The sequence below is a fragment of the Gossypium hirsutum genome, chromosome D01 (genome assembly GCF_007990345.1).
Source record: "Gossypium hirsutum isolate 1008001.06 chromosome D01, Gossypium_hirsutum_v2.1, whole genome shotgun sequence".
NCBI classification, from domain to species: Eukaryota; Viridiplantae; Streptophyta; class Magnoliopsida; order Malvales; family Malvaceae; genus Gossypium; species Gossypium hirsutum.
The window spans coordinates 36143368-36160104 of NC_053437.1; positions in this window are offsets into that span (position 1 = coordinate 36143368).

The following is a 16737-nucleotide window of genomic DNA, read 5'->3' on the forward strand; positions in this document are numbered from 1 at the left end:
TCCAGTTGAAGTTAATTGTGGCTGCCGAATTTAATATGTCTGTTGACCATTTTAATTTGTCTAAAACGTGATTTAAAGGCTGATTCAATGCATGCAAGTACATGGACGGCATTAAAGGAGTTGCTTGTGCTTTTTCATGTGGCCATTTAATGGACGAAATTAAAGAAGCTGCTTGCTGATTTAATGTGCAGCAAAGCCACGAATTAAGGAGATGTTCCCATGCATGGAACGGCATTTAAAGGGAAGCAAAGACATGGATTTAATGAGATGTTCCCATGCATGGACGGCATTAATGAAAACATGCAAGGGGGGACGTTATTGAATAGCATTAAGGCTAGTATTGCTTCGGGTACAGCAAAGAGCTGTTGTTTGGGGAATTTCCAAGTGACCATTCGGCCAAAGCATGTATATTGCTTAATTATTCAAGGTTGAACGTTTCATGCTTCCAAGGAGCATTAAAGGTCGTTTTCAGGTTCCAAAGCTGATGCTTATTGCTGTCTTGAACACACCAAAGGACTTGCAAATTTAGTCCAGCTCATTTAAGTTGATTGAAAGTATTTAGGAGCTATTTGTGTGCTCAAGACGTCATTTAAAGCTGCTGCTGGCCATCCGAATTTCCAAGGTTGATTATTGAAGGACATTAAAGACTGTTGATGCCATTGCCGTCCCCAAGGTCTAGGATTCTTCAAAGGAGACATGCATTTAAGGGCTGCCGTTTCACTCTTCAAAGCTCCTTGGAAGACGCCACTAGTGGCTTTGTACACTCCCTTGGCCGAACCTGGCATACCTTTTTCAATTGAAGGCTCCTCGTGCACATCAAAGACACCTTTCAAGGCTATTCGTGTAGCTCAATGGTCAGCCAAGCATTGAAGACGTTCCATGAATGTTTTCAGCTGAGTTAACACCATCTAGAAGCTGTCCATTTATCTACCTTTTGTGACCATTCGGTTTGACATTCAATATTAGTATAAATAGTTGTTTTGTAATCATTTTTTTTGGTTAGACAATATATTTTTGGACTTATATAAAATCTGATTACTTTGTGAGTTTGTTTTCAACTCTCATTGTTATCCAAAGACTCGTCTGACTTATCAAGTATCCCTTGTGGCGTCAACTCGTCTTTCTTTATCGAACTTATCACTTTGCACCCAAAGTGTGGCGTTCAAATTAAACCGAGGTTCCTATCATCTTTGATAGTGGGTCGAGGTTCTATTTTATTCGTTTTCCATCCATACAAACATACATAAGTATTCATATAAGTCCCGGGTTAACACACTTATATTGTGTTGGTTTAACTTGAATACTTTGTTTTTGATGACATATCAACCCCAATACATTTCATCACCATTTTTGAACTAAATTGAGCCTTTATCTCTTCTTTCTTAACCTATTTTCGACAAACCTTAATATTACTCCCATTCACGATTGGGCACAACAACGACTCGGATTCATCAACGAGGCCGAGGTCGCATCAAGCTCATTGAGCTGAAGTTGAGCTGAGTGAGCTTGAAGTAGAGCGCACGGATTGCTCGTCTTGCTAGTCCAACAGCTTTCAAGTAGACCAGCCACGGATTCACCCCAAACCCGATCAACCAAAGCTGAAATTGCATCTTTGAACTTCTTAGCCCTAGTTCAAGTAATAGGTCCTTTGGGCAGCTCGAGAGAAGTGTCGTTAGCACTTGATAGGTCTTGGGTCTCGATTGCATCATTCCCTCCCTCTTCGAGGTGATTTGTCCCCAAATCTCTACCTGCATCAAATGGAGATAAATCAACCACATTAAAACTTGCGCTAATGTTATAATCACCTGGAAGATCAACCTTGTAGGAATTTTCATTAATTCGTTCCAACACTTGAAAGGGACCGTCTCCTCTTGGTAATAGCTTTGACCTTCGTTGGGCCGGGAATTGTTCCTTCCTCATATGGACCCAAACCCAATCTCCAGGTTCGAACACTATTTGCTTTCTTCCTTTATTTGCAGCTCGTATCTATTGTTGGGTTCGAGCTTCAATATTGGCCTTCACCTTTTGGTGAATTTGCTTCACATAATCAGATTCTCGCTTAGCATCGACATGTACAAGCTGATCATTAGGCAAAGGAAGCAAATCCAGCGGGGTTAGAGGATTAAACCCGTAAACAATCTCAAACAGGGTGTGTTTAGTGGCAGAATGGACGGATCTATTGTAGCGAATTCCACATGCGGTAGGCACTCCTCCCATGATTTGAGATTGTTTCGAATAATAGCTCACAATAAGGTGGATAACACACAATTCACAACCTCCGTTTGGCCATCTGTTTGGGGATGACAGGTTGTAGAAAATAATAGCTTCGTTCCTAATTTTCCCCATAATGACCTCCAAAAGAGACTTAGGAACTTCGTGTCTCGATCGGATACGATTGTTTTCAGAATTCCATGAAGTCGTACAACCTCCCTAAAAAACAAATTGGCAATATGAATAGCATCATCAGTTTTAGAGCAAGCTATGAAATGTGACATTTTGGAAAATCTGTCTACGACAACAAAGATAGAATCCTTCCCCGTTTTAGTTCTTGGAAGACCTAGGACAAAATCCATAGAAAGATCGACCCATGGTGCGTTAGATATGGGCAATAGTTTGTAGAGTCCATGTGGATTAATTTTGGACTTGGCCTTCTTGCAGGTGATACATTGGCTACAAACATGCTCAACATCTTTTCTCATTCCAGGCCAAAAGAAATGTTCATGGAGGGTTGACAACATCTTGGCCACCCCGAAATGGCCCATGAGTCCACCACCATATGCCTCAATCACCAACAATTTTCGTATTGAGCTATGCGCAACACAAAGCTTGCCTTCGCGGAAAAGAAATCCGTCAAACCTGAAATACTTATCAACAGCTTTGTTTTCACAAGATTTATAAAAAGTGCCAAAATTAGCATCATCAACATACATTTCCTTTAAAAAGGTAAATCTGAGCAACTTTGAATCCAGATGTGATAACAAGGTATATCGATGAGATAATGCGTCAGCCACAATATTTTCCTTACCTTTCTTGTATTTGATGATATAAGGAAAAGATTCTAAATACTCTACCCATTTGGTGTGTCGTTTGTACAGTTTTGCTTGACGCTTGATATGTTTCAACGCCTCATGATCCGAGTGGATTACAAACTCTTTGGTCATAAATAGTGCTGCCAAGTCTCGAGAGCTCGAATTAGAGCGTACATTTCCTTGTCGTACGTCAGATAGTTAAGAACGATTCCATTTAACTTCTCACTAAAATAAGCCACAGGCCTTCCATCTTGCGTTAGAACGGCTCCAATTCCAACATTTTAGTAAACTTAGGCAACACAAGCAATGAGGCATTAGTTAAATAAGATTTAATAGCAATAAAAGATTTTTCTTATTCTTCATTCCAATAAAAGGCAAAAGACTTTTTAATCACGCTAGTTAGAGGTGATGCCAACGTGCTAAAATTTGGAATGAATCACCGATAGAAGCTTGCCAATCCGTGGAAGCTCCTCACTTGGCTGATGCTTGTGGGTCTAGGCCATTCTCTAATTGCTTTCACCTTGTCTTGGTCAACCTCCAGTCCCTCCGAGCTGACCACGAAACCTAAGAAAATAACCTTGTTAGTGCAAAAGGTACATTTCTTAAGATTAGCATACAAAGATTCTTTTTGAAGCACATCCAAAACAGCTTTTAAATGCAGCAAATGATCATCTAAAGATTTGCTATAAACAAGTATGTCATCAAAATAAACAACACAAAATTTTCCGATACAGGAACGAAGGACATGATTCATCAATCGCATGAATGTGCTCGGTGCATTGGTGAGTCCAAATGGCATGACCAGCCACTCGTATAGTCCATGCCTCGTCTTAAAGGCAGTTTTCCACTCGTCCCCTTCACGCATTCGGATTTGGTGGTATCCGCTCTTGAGATCAATTTTGGAAAACAATTGCGCACCACTCAATTTATCTAGCATGTCATCTAGTCGTGGTATCGGGTGTCGATATTTGATAGCTATCTTATCCACCGCGCGACAATCTACGCACATACGCCATGTTTCATCCTTCTTTGGCACCAATAATATTGGTACGACGCAAGGGCTGAGGCTTTCTCGTATATATCCCTTCTCCATAAGTTCATTAACTTGTTTTTGCAATTCTTTGGTCTCTTCGAGATTAGTACGATAAGCTGGATGATTTGGAATAGACGCTCTGATACGACCTCGATTTAGTAGTTGAACCCGAGTCGTTTCATTCCCGATCGTAAACGAAGAAGTATAATATAATAGAAGAAGAGAAAGTATAATTGAATTCAAAGAAATCAAGTAGGTTTGATCAAAGATGGATGTGTATTTGGTTTAAAGTAAAAATGGTATGACTAAGAATGGTTGAGTTCGGTTTAGGATTAATTAAGAAATAGATTTGGTTTTGGTATGAATTGGAATTGGGAAATGGTTTGGGTTTGGGTTTGGTACGAAATGGAAATGTAATTTGGTACGAAATGGAAATGTAATTTGATTCGAAATGGAAATGGTTCAAAAAGGTCAAGAGTGAACCAACACTAAAGGAGAGTGTTGACCCGAAACTTGTAGGACCTAAATGAGTTAAAATGGTTGATAGGGACCTTGACCCGATACTTAGGAAAGTATGAACCAAAGGTATCAAAGGTGAACGCCACACTCGGGTTTAGGGAGTGATAAGTTCGAAAGAAAGACTCGAAAAGACGCCACTAGAAGCTAGATAAGTCTTACGGGTCTCGAACGAAATTTGAGAGAAAATGCCTCACAAATTTGGCAGCAATTCGTTACTTAAAATGTCAAAAAGTCATTTACAAAGTAAAAATTTAGCTATTTATAATAATCTCCTAAGCTAGCCGAATGGTCTCTTACAATCCTTAAAGAGTAAGCAAATGAACCACTTAAATGTGCTAGCTAGATTCGGCTGAACTTGACAAGCTTCTAGAACTCTCATTGAACCTTGGTCACTTTGAATGGTGCATGAAGGAGTTAGGTTCGGCCAATGTACATAAATGAGCTCATTTAAGTTGTATCTTTTGCTGAAAAGTGACCAGCCATTAAGAGGGATTTGAATGGCCAAATGAAGTGTGAACACTCGGTTTCAAAGAGTCCTTATGTGTGAACATTCCAAACCAAAAAGCCAAGAGTGTGAACTTCATGTGTGAACGGCATTATGCTGGTTCTTGAATCATTTAAAATCAGCTAAACATTCTTCATGCATGTATCGCCACATTCATTGAACCTATGGTGCATGCACCTAGCTTAAATGCTTCCATCCACATTCGGCCAACCTACACAACATGAACAAATGAATTTAGTTAATCATTATTCAACTGAATCATATTAAAAACATAATTTAGACAACATTAATCCATATAATTAAAACAAGACACAATTAATTAAACTAAGTCTAATTAATTCGGTTTGGACAAGACACATTAAAACATGTATTAAGACATATTTATAAGCTGTAGGAAATTAATTTGACTTAATAACATGTAAGAAAAACACAATTAATCATGCATAATTAAATCTGACCAGATTTGAGACTAATTAAACAGCAAAAATTAATTGAGCTGAATTTGTAAGTATTTGAGCTAAATTGAGCTGATTTGAACTCATTGAGCTAAATTGGAAGTTAATTCAGCTCGTAATAAAGTGCATGGAGTGTTCTTCGAGTTGGTCCAAGCTTCTTCGATGTGCCCAACCAAAATCTCACCCCAAACTTTGTTAACTAAAGCCGAAACAGCCTCCTTGAATTGTTTGGCTCGTGATCGAGTGATAGGACCTCGAGGCAGCTCCAAAGGCTCCTTGCTCGAGCTAGGTAGGGCTTGAGGGATGGCCGTATCATGCTCCAGGAATGAAGTCAATTTGGTGTTCTATTCCTCTAATGGGTGGCAACCCACTAGGAATGTCTTCCAGAAATACGTCCTCGAATTCCTGCAAAAGAGAAACAATCGAAGAGGGAAGATTTGGATCCAATTATTTAGTATTAAAAAAATTTTCCTTGTACATAAGTACAAGAACCGATTGCTTCATCAAGTAAGATTTTCTAAAATCACTCACTTTTGCATAAACACTCATCTTTTTTTGTTCTTTTTCTTCTCTCTTTTTCTGTTCACTCGATTTATTTTTTTCTCTCACACATTTCAATTGTTTTTCTTTTTTCTTCTCAATGTGTTTTTTCACTCTCTTTCTCATTCTTTTCTTTTTGTGCATCCTCTCGAAATGTTTCAACAGAATCTATTAGTTTTAATTGATCTTCATAAACTTGCCTAGGCTTCATTGGAACTAATGTTACACTTTTTGATGCGATCCCGGTCGCATCATGTTACGACACAACTTGACGCTACCGAGATTGGTCCAAACTCGAGGGGCCCAAGTGCAAAATGAAGTTTTTAATTTTAGTTTGTCAATTTGGCTGCTGGAAAATAAGGACTTTGATTCATTAATTTTTAGTTATTTTAGTTTGTGTTTTTAATTATGTCATAGTTTGCACATCATTAATATGTGTTCTGCATTTAATAAAGTCATGCATTATATAACTTTCATGTTAGTTAAGTTTGCATCATTAAATTAAGTCAAGTTAGTTTAATTATGTAACTTTCATGTTAGTTAAATTTGCATTTCAAAACCATGCATTTAAGCATCTTAGTTTAATAAATGAGTTGCTGGACATTTATTCAACTCATCTTAGTTTTAATTAATAAGTGTTTTTGTTGAAATTTATTTAATAAGTGTTGTTCTTAATTGATCTAGTTCCTAGGATTATTTATTGATGCATAAATTAAGTTTTTTAAATTATGCTTCCTTAATTAAACTAGTTGCTGGAATAATTATTGCATATATGTTTTAGTTCATTTATTTAAGTAAGTTTAATGTTTGTTATGATTAATAAGTGTTTTCATTTGTTTAATAAAATCATTTTAATGTGTTTATTACAGGTGACTTTTTAGCTTATAGTGGTTACAATTCAAGGCTGTTACACATTTAATTAAGTGGCTGTTCAAGTTCTTTTGAGTTACAATTAAAGGGGCTGTTATAAAGGGAGCTTAAAAATCATTAAAGGAGTTTTTAAAGAGCATTTTATGCCATTTAAAATTCAGCAGCAACTCTTCCACTTCCAGCCATTTTTGGAGCTTTCAAAAGAAATTAATCAAGCCTTTGAATGTCATTAAGGAGCTGATTAAGAGATGGTGTCTATTCAACTAGCCAAGGACAATTTAAGAGTCATTTTCTAAGCCATTAAAGAAATTCAAATCAGCTGAATTAAACTGATTTTATGAAAGGAGTTATTTGGTTCAAAGAATAAGAAAAGACATCAGTTTTTATGGCACATTAAGTGGATGTTTTTGACCATTCGGTTACCTTGTTTTAGCATTATAAATAGATGTAATCAGCCATAGAGAGAAGAACTTTTTGCTGAATATAGATGAAATATTTGAATTGTGAGCTATCCAATTCTCTTTGTTCTTACGGAATTGATTTGACTTATCAAGCATAGCTTGTGGCGTCCATCTTTTCTTTGTTGCTGAACTTATCACCTTTGGTGTGGCGTTCAATATGCCTTTGGTTCCTATCATAGTTGATAGTGGGTCAAGGTTCCTTTCCTGATTCCTTTAACTGAAAAACACCTAAAGACCATTTTGAGATTCGGGTCAACAATTCGTTATTGTTCGTTCATTTTCAGTCTTAGCCAATTAATTTGTTATTGTTTCCTCTTTATTTTGTTTATTACCTTTGTTTGAAGCCATTATCTCTATTTTGTTTCATTTTAAAACCGAAACGAATCCATCCTTACTCAATTCACGATTGGGCAACACATACGACTCAAAACATCACGAGACGAGTTCGTATCAAATTGGTATCAGAGCTAGCGAATTTGGAGTAAGAATCGACGTTGACGACATTACGGTATAGTAGTTTCTCGAAAAAAAACTCAAAAAAAAATTCAAAAAAAATTCGAAAAAAAACTAGTTTCCATTCAAACTTAAAAGATTGGATATCAAGTTGTGAAAAAAAATTTTGAAAAAAAATTATGAAAAAAAAATTTTGAAAAAAAGAGAGCTAGTTTTGAAATTTAGTTTTTGTTTGCTGCCCAAATTTTAGTCATTATTACCTTCTACTATTTCGCCACACCCAAGCATTTACATTTCTTTATTTCAAGCCTACTTTCCTTTGTCCTACAATATTCTTTCCAAGCCCAAACATCAAGTTTGTAAGCCGACCCACAACAACTGCCTATTAAGTTTAAATAATTCCTAAGAACTTAGAGAGGAGGAGTGAGTGGAAAGAGGCAAGAGAGTAGTGAGTTTATTCGAGAGAAAAAAAAGCCAAGGAAGTGAGATTTCTTTGTGAGTGGATAGTGAGATTTTCTTTGTTGTGAGTTCTTTAAAAAATGTCACGAAGTCTAGAAAAAAATTCAGACAAGGGAGTTGGATTCCGTCCTGTAAGAATTGTTGGAGGAAGTGTGCCAGATTTTACACTCCAAGCCTTTACGCATGAAATGGAGCATCTATTTGATCGAAAACTCAAACCCATCAAGAAACAATTGGATCGTGTCAAAGAGCGGAGTCATCGAGCAAGAACCCAACGGGAGAAAATTTATCCAAATGAAAGGACGAAAATGAGATCATCAAGGAGACAAACATTCGACGAATATGTGGAAAGAGACCCTTATCCAGATTCCTATTCTTCAAGGAATTTAGGCCGAAATAAATCCAGCTACAAGTTTGAAGCCTATCAAGGTAACAAACGAGAAAGCACAAGTCATTCTTTGTATGCAACAAAATATTCATCTACGGAAAAATCCTTACGAAGAAGTGAATGTGTTTCGTATAAGAACTCATCCATGGAGGTTTATTCACGAAGAGTTGATCGTGACTCTTATGAAGATTCTTCCACTTCTTTCCAACGAAAAGTCTATTGTTCTGATTCTTTTGTATTATCTCCATTTTGTAATAAAGTTGAGAGAAGAAAAAGAGCGACGAGAGAAAAAGAAACAAAAATTGAAAAAGAGAAAAAGATTGGAGAAAGAAAAGAAAGAGTGCGAGAAACAAGTGTTGTTGAAAATGAAAGAGAATTGATGAGTGAAAGTGAGTTTTCAACAAACAAAGAGATTGTGGAAAAAGAAAGAGAAGTTGAAAAAGAAACGAGTGGAAAAGATGAAAGTCAACAAGAAAAAGCGAGGAATGTTTTTACTAACCAATCTGCAAGTTGTCCTCGTATTGTTTCTTCTTTCCAGGTTTCTAGAGATTCAAATGACAAGTTTCAACTTCATTACCTTCCTGATGAGAGACGATTCCATTTGATCGAAAAAGGTAAGGTTCAAGCGCTTAAAGGTAAGCAAGGTAAGGAGTTTTTAGTCAATGAATCATGGCAATCAGGTTTGAAACTTGTTGATAAAATTTTCGATAACTTAGTTTTAAAAAGATCTTCTTATTTTGATTTGGTTAATTGTTACTCACTATTTGTGGTTGATAAATTCGTTTTAAGTGGAGGCATGAAGAGTTGTTCACTCAATAAGTTTTGTGTTGAAAAATCTTTTGATGTTGTTCGATTAAGTCCACAAATACAAAATCTGATCATGTTTGATAAAGAGCTTTCATGTGAAATGCTCAATTTGTTTGATCATGATGGTAATGAAAATTTTTTAACTCTTAGTGTGAGATCTTCGTATATTTGCATGAGATTTGAGAGATTTGATTGTTTGAATTTATTTTTGCCTACATCTTCTTTATTTGGCATGTGTGATGTCTTGGTGAAAGTGAAGTTTTTGTTACGTTACGGAACGACTGATCAAAACCATGTTTTTAAACCCAGAGCCTGTATTCCTAAGTTGACGTCAAGCGAAGGTGAGTATCAAAATTGTATTTTGAATCAATGTGTTGACCCCTTCTATTTGCTTCAAGTTTTATCTTTATTTAGTTCGAAAACCGAACATATGAATTTCGTTGGCTTGCCAAGTCAAAATCAAATTTTTGATTCTGGAGGTTGTTGTATATTGTTGCTTAATGGATTCAAACATGTGTTGCATGATTTTAACTTTAATGTGCTTCAAGTTCTTCATAAGTTACTAGCCACAAATTTTTCTGGTCAAATTGAAATGGTGAACAAAAACTTTGTCTTTGATCCCGGTGAATGCTATTCCATATCATTGTTCAAGGGATTTGGACCATGGAATTCTAATTTTCAAAACTATAATCTTCAAATACCGTATTTGGTGATAACCGCTCTTAAGGTCGATTTTTGAAAATAAACTCGCGCCACTTAGCTCGTCAAGCATATCATCCAATCGTGGTATAGGATGACGATACTTGATAGTTATTTTGTTTATAGCACGGCAGTCCACGCACATTCTCCACGTTCCATCCTTCTTCGGAACTAGTAAAACAGGCACGGCGCATGGACTAAGGCTTTCATGCACATAGCCCTTTTCAAGGAGTTCATTTACTTGCTTTTGTAATTCTTTCGTCTCTTCAGGATTGCTTCGGTAAGCAGGTCGGTTTGGAATTGCGGCTCCCGGCACAAGATCGATTTGGTGTTCAATTCCACGAATAGGTGGTAACCCACTCGGGATTTCTTCCGGGAATACGTCTTGAAATTCCTGCAACACAGACAAAATAAAAGAAGGCAATTTGTCATCAAATTCGTTAGTGCCAAGCAAGCTCTCCTTGTACAAAAGAACCAACAATGGTTGTTTCAATAGCATCGATTTTCGAACTTCCCTCTCTTTTACAAACAAATTCTTTTTTTCAATCTCATCACTCATTTCTTTTTCTTTTGAATCACTCTCTCTTTTTTATCACTCATCTTTTTGTTTTTCTTCTTTTCTTCACTCTTTTCTTTATTCTTTTCATTTTTTTGCTCTCTCTCGATTTCTTTTGATTTTTCAATCGAACTCCTCATTTTGAGTTGATCTTCGTACACTTGTTTCGGTGATAATGGAGCTAGAGTCACCATTCATCCCATATGTTTGAAAGAGAATCGATTTGTGTAACCGTCATGAATTGCTCGCTTGTCGAATTGCCACGGACGTCCCAAAAGAAGATGCCCCGCATGCATCGGTACAACGTCGCACATCACTTCATCTTGATATTTTTCGATTGTGAATGAAATGAGCACTTGTTTTGTTACCTTTAATTCTCCACCATCGTTAAGCCATTGGAGTTTATACGGATGGGGATGTTTGGTGGTGGCCAATCTGAGTTTCTCCACCATCAACGTGCTAGCCACATTTGTACAACTTCCCCCATCGATTATCACGCAACAAATCTTACCTTGCACTTGACATCGCGTATGGAAGATGTTCTCGCGTTGTTGATCATTTTCGGCACCTTGCAAGGTGAGACTTCTTTTCACAACCAAGATTTCTCCATTCTCGGCTTGTTCGATGTCTTCCTCTTCTTCGAGTTGTTCAACAGCCTCGTTCTCTTGTTCACTTTCGGATGCAATTTCTCCATCATCTCGAACAAACATCGCATTTCGGTTCGGACATTGGCTTGTGATGTGGCCCCTTCCAAGACATTTGAAGCATTTGATGTCTCGGGATCTATTTGGTTGGGCATCCATCTTTCCTTTACTCGATTCGGCAATCGGTTTGTTGAATTTGGTAGCTCCACTTACTTCTTTATTTCGACTCGGCAAGTCTCGTTTGTTGGACCCTTGCCCCCACTTAGTCGTAGAAGAAGTATTAGGGAAAGAACGGAACGTACCTTTTCTCTTTAATTGTTTTTCAACCTTTATGGCCATATGGACCATATCAATGACCTCGACATAATGGTGTAGCTCCACAATATTTGCAATATCTCGGTTAAGGCCGGCGAGAAATCGAGCCATGGTGGCTTCTCGATCTTCCTCCACATCGGCGCGGATCATGGCCACTTCCATTTCCTTGTAGTAATCCTCCACGCTTCGTTGGCCTTGAGTTAAGCTTTGGAGCTTTTGATACAACTCCCGGTGATAGTAAGCAGGAATGAATCACTTTCTCATTATGGCTTTCATTTCCGCCCATGTAGACAAGGGACGTTCGCCATTGCGTCTTCGGCTCATCGTGAGTTGATCCCACCATATTATGGCGTATTCGGAGAATTCTATAGCAGCTAACTTTACCTTCTTGCTTTCCGAGTAATTGTGGCACTCGAAAACTAACTCCACCTTCTTCTCCCATTCAAGATAGGCCTTGGGATCTGACCTTCCTTGAAAAGCAGGAATCGCCATTTTAATGTTTTTTAAATCATCATCGGTCCTCTCTCGATCTCTTGGTCCCCGTGCTCGTTGGCCTTGTCGCCTTGCACTTTGTCGCGAAGCTCGATCACTTTCAACGTCACTTGCTTCATATAGATCATTTGCATGTTGCCATGGACGTTCTCGCTCTCTTCTCGGAATAGGAGGGGTGTTCGCATGTTGGCTTCGTTCCTCCATTTGTTCCATTCATTCATAAAGGGAATCAAATTGAGGTTGGAACAAACGAGAAATTTCTCGCACGATTGCTTGAACTTGTAGATCGGGCACTCCGCCTCCGGGAACGTTTCTCCTTGGTTGAAGATTAACTCCTCCACCAGCGGCATTCGAGGCTCCTCCACTTGTTGCTCGTCGTTCCGGGCTCCTTGACATGATGATTAAAATTAAGAAAATATCCTCACCAAAAAAAAAACCTCACAATTCACTCACAAGAAAAGAATTCACTCCTCTCGTGTTTCACTCTATTTTCGGCTTTTATCTTGATGTACTCTCTTGCCTTTTACCTCTCAAATCCAACTCTCGATATTCTGAAAAGCTACTTAGATTTATCCACACTTGTGGGTCTGCTTCAAGGGGTTTGCAAGAGAAAGTCGTAGGGTTTAGGGTAGGCTCGAAAGAAAAAAAGGCTTAAGATGTGGCGTATAAAATGGATTCACTAATTGGGAATTTTTTTTAATAGCGTGAAAATTCACTAAAATGGGTATAAAGGAGTGTAGAATGTGATTTTAGAAAAAATTTTGTTGAAGTGTCTCCAGACTCTTTTTTTTTTACAGATCTTTCACGTTCTTTTCGTCTGCACCTAGACCGTATGCAATTTTTTTTTTCAAATTTTTTTTCAATTTTTTTCGCTTTTTTTTCGATTTTTTTAATCTAAAATTTACATACCTAAATTAACCAGCTCTGATACCAACTGATATGAGCTCGTTTCGTATGAAATAACGAGTTGTAATATTTCCCGATCGAAATTAGGTAGTGTCGGCCTTGAAATAAATTCAAGTCTTGGTGTTTAAAATTAAATGGCTTTGGGAAACAAGGGAGTTGATGGAGTGTTGTTTGCTAGATATTTCAATGAAAACAAGTCGAACCCTTATTAGCAAATAAGGACCCGGGGCTTAAGGTTTCAAAGAAAGAAAGGATTTGGGATAAAACCGAGACCCTCTATTTTGCAAAATAGGAACCTACGGTATGAAGAATGCCACACCAATGGTGATAAGTTCGAAACAAAGTCAGATTGACGCCACTTGTTGAAGATAAGTCAATTAGAGCTTTGGAGAATAAAGAGAGTGAATTGCCTCACTAAAATGATATTTCTTTCAGAAATTTGTCAAAAGTCCTTTTACAAGAAAATGAGTAACTATTTATAGCCTAATGCCTAGTAGCCGAATGGACATATTCTAGACTTAGTTTCTAAGCAAACATTGAACAAAAATGGCCAATGTAGGTTCAGCTGAATGGTGACCATACATGAAGCTTCCATATTAAGCAAATGAATCTTGGGAATGCATGTAGCAGCTACATTCAGCTGATGAGCTTAAATGATCATTCAATAGGCAACTCTTGCTGAAAAATTATCAATAATAAAGAGGGCACTTGAACAGCCACATTAGGTGTGAATGGACGGTTTTGAAGAGCCTTAAAATGTGAACACCAAGAACCGAATGGCCAAAATGTATCCAGCAATGTGAAGGAAATAATGGCAGCTTGAAAAACTATCTCTTTAGCCGAATGGTCACTTAGAGAACTTCAATAATCAGCACACCATTTTTAATGTAGTTATGCATGTATCATTAGGTGCATTGAATCCAACATGCATGCATCTTGCACACCACATTCGGCCAACCTTTCCCATGCATCTTCCACATTCGGCTGAACCTAAATAAAACAAATGAACCTCATTAATTTAACTCAATTCAGCTGAATTAATTTAAAACATAATATGAACATACTAATTAACATTAAGCCGAATTAAATATGTACTAAACAAGACACATTAATTCGGCTGAACATAGTTAATTCATGTAATATATTCAAACAAATTAAATGACATCTAGACACCTTTAATTCAACCAAATCAACATATTAAACACTTGTAATAAATTAAGACAGATTTAAAAGCTGTAATGAAACTTATTTAAATGCTTATTTAAATGGTCTAAAATTCCAGCAGCAAATTAATTAGCTAGAACGAAATTCAGCTTCAAAGAAGTTGAATATGTTCAGCTCGTTTTTAAACTCCTTGCTATCATTTTCCTCAACCCGTTCCACCATTGCTAAAATAGCATCTTTGAATCGTCTAGCTCTAGCTCGCGTTATTGGACCAATGGGCTGCTTAATGGCTTCTTGTTCGTTCTCCATTTGGTTCGTAGGCAAGCTCACAACAGGTCGCATCATGTTACGACACAACTCGACGCTACCGAGATTGGTCCAAACTCGAGGGGCCCAAGTGCAAAATGAAGTTTTTAATTTGAGTTTGTCAATTTGGCTGCTGGAAAATAAGGACTTTGATTCATTAATTTTTAGTTATTTTAGTTTGTGTTTTTAATTATGTCATAGTTTGCAGAGCATTAATATGTGTTCTGCATTTAATAAAGTCATGCATTATGTAACTTTCATGTTAGTTAAGTTTGCATCATTAAATTAAGTCAAGTTAGTTTAATTATGTAACTTTCATGTTAGTTAAATTTGCATTTCAAAACCATGCATTTAAGCATCTTAGTTTAATAAATGAGTTGCTGGACATTTATTCAACTCATCTTAGTTTTAATTAATAAGTGTTTTTGTTGAAATTTATTTAATAAGTGTTGTTCTTAATTGATCTAGTTCCTAGGATTATTTATTGATGCATAAATTAAGTTTTTTAAATTATGCTTCTTTAATTAAACTAGTTGCTGGAATAATTATTGCATATATGTTTTAGTTAATTTATTTAAGTAAGTTTAATGTTTGTTATGATTAATAAGTGTTTTCATTTGTTCAATAAAATCATTTTAATGTGTTTATTACAGGTGACTTTTTAGCTTATAGTGGTTACAATTCAAGGCTGTTACACATTTAATTAAGTGGTTGTTCAAGTTCTTTTGAGTTACAATTAAAGGGGCTGTTATAAAGGGAGCTTAAAAATCATTAAAGGAGTTTTTAAAGAGCATTTTATGCCCTTTAAAATTCAGCAGCAACTCTTCCACTTCCAGCCGTTTTTGGAGCTTTCAAGAGAAATTAATCAAGCCTTTGAATGTCATTAAGGAGCTGATTAAGAGATGGTGTCTATTCAACTAGCCAAGGACAATTCAAGAGTCATTTTCTAAGCCATTAAAGACATTCAAATCAGCTGAATTAAACTGATTTTATGGAAGGAGTTATTTGGTTCAAAGAATAAGAAAAGACATTAGTTTTTATGGCACATTAAGTGGATGTTTTTGACCATTCGGTTACCTTGTTTTAGCATTATAAATAGATGTAATCAGCCATAGAGAGAAGAACTTTTTGCTGAATATAGATGAAATATTTGAATTGTGAGCTATCCAATTCTCTTTGTTCTTACGGAATTGATTTGACTTATCAAGCATAGCTTGTGGCGTCCATCTTTTCTTTGTTGCTGAACTTATCACCTTTGGTGTGGCGTTCAATATGCCTTTGGTTCCTATCATAGTTGATAGTGGGTCAAGGTTCCTTTCCTGATTCCTTTAACCGAAAAACACCTAAAGACCATTTTGAGATTCGGGTCAACAATTCGTTATTGTTGGTTCATTTTCGGTCTTAGCCAATTAATTTGTTATTGTTTCCTCTTTATTTTGTTTATTACCTTTGTTTGAAGCCATTATCTCTATTTTGTTTCATTTTAAAACCGAAACGAATCCATCCTTACTCAATTCACGATTGGGCAACACATACGACTCAAAACATCACGGGACAAGTTCGTATCACTTTTCCCATCAAATTTGAAAGTGTAGCGGTTTGTGAAACCATCATGAATGACTTTACGATCGAATTTCCATGGACAACCCAATAACATATGACCAGCGTGCATGGGTACCACATTGCATAGAACCTCATCGTGATATTTACCAATAGAAAAAGGTACCAAAACTTGCTTCGCTACCTTCAATTCCCCTCCGTCATTAAGCCATTGAAGCTTGTAAGGTTGAGGGTGCTTAGTTCTTGGCAAGCCGAGTGTTTCAACCATTAAACTGCTGGCCACATTCGTACAACTCCCGTCTGATACAACCCGCCCCCGGGAACGACCATTGTTTCAACCTACAAGAGAGGCTAGTCGTTTTTGCAAGATGGACGTAGCTCAATTTTATTTTGAGGAGCTTCATTTAGCTCATTTCTAGCTCCTTCAAGCTCAATGAGCTCGAATCAACTCCATTTCAGCTCAATAACTTTTACTTCAGCTCATTGAACTAGAACCAGCTCAAAATTAGCTCAATATAACTTAGTCATTAATATAGTAGCTGAAATAATTAATTGAGTTAGTTAAATTAGTTATTT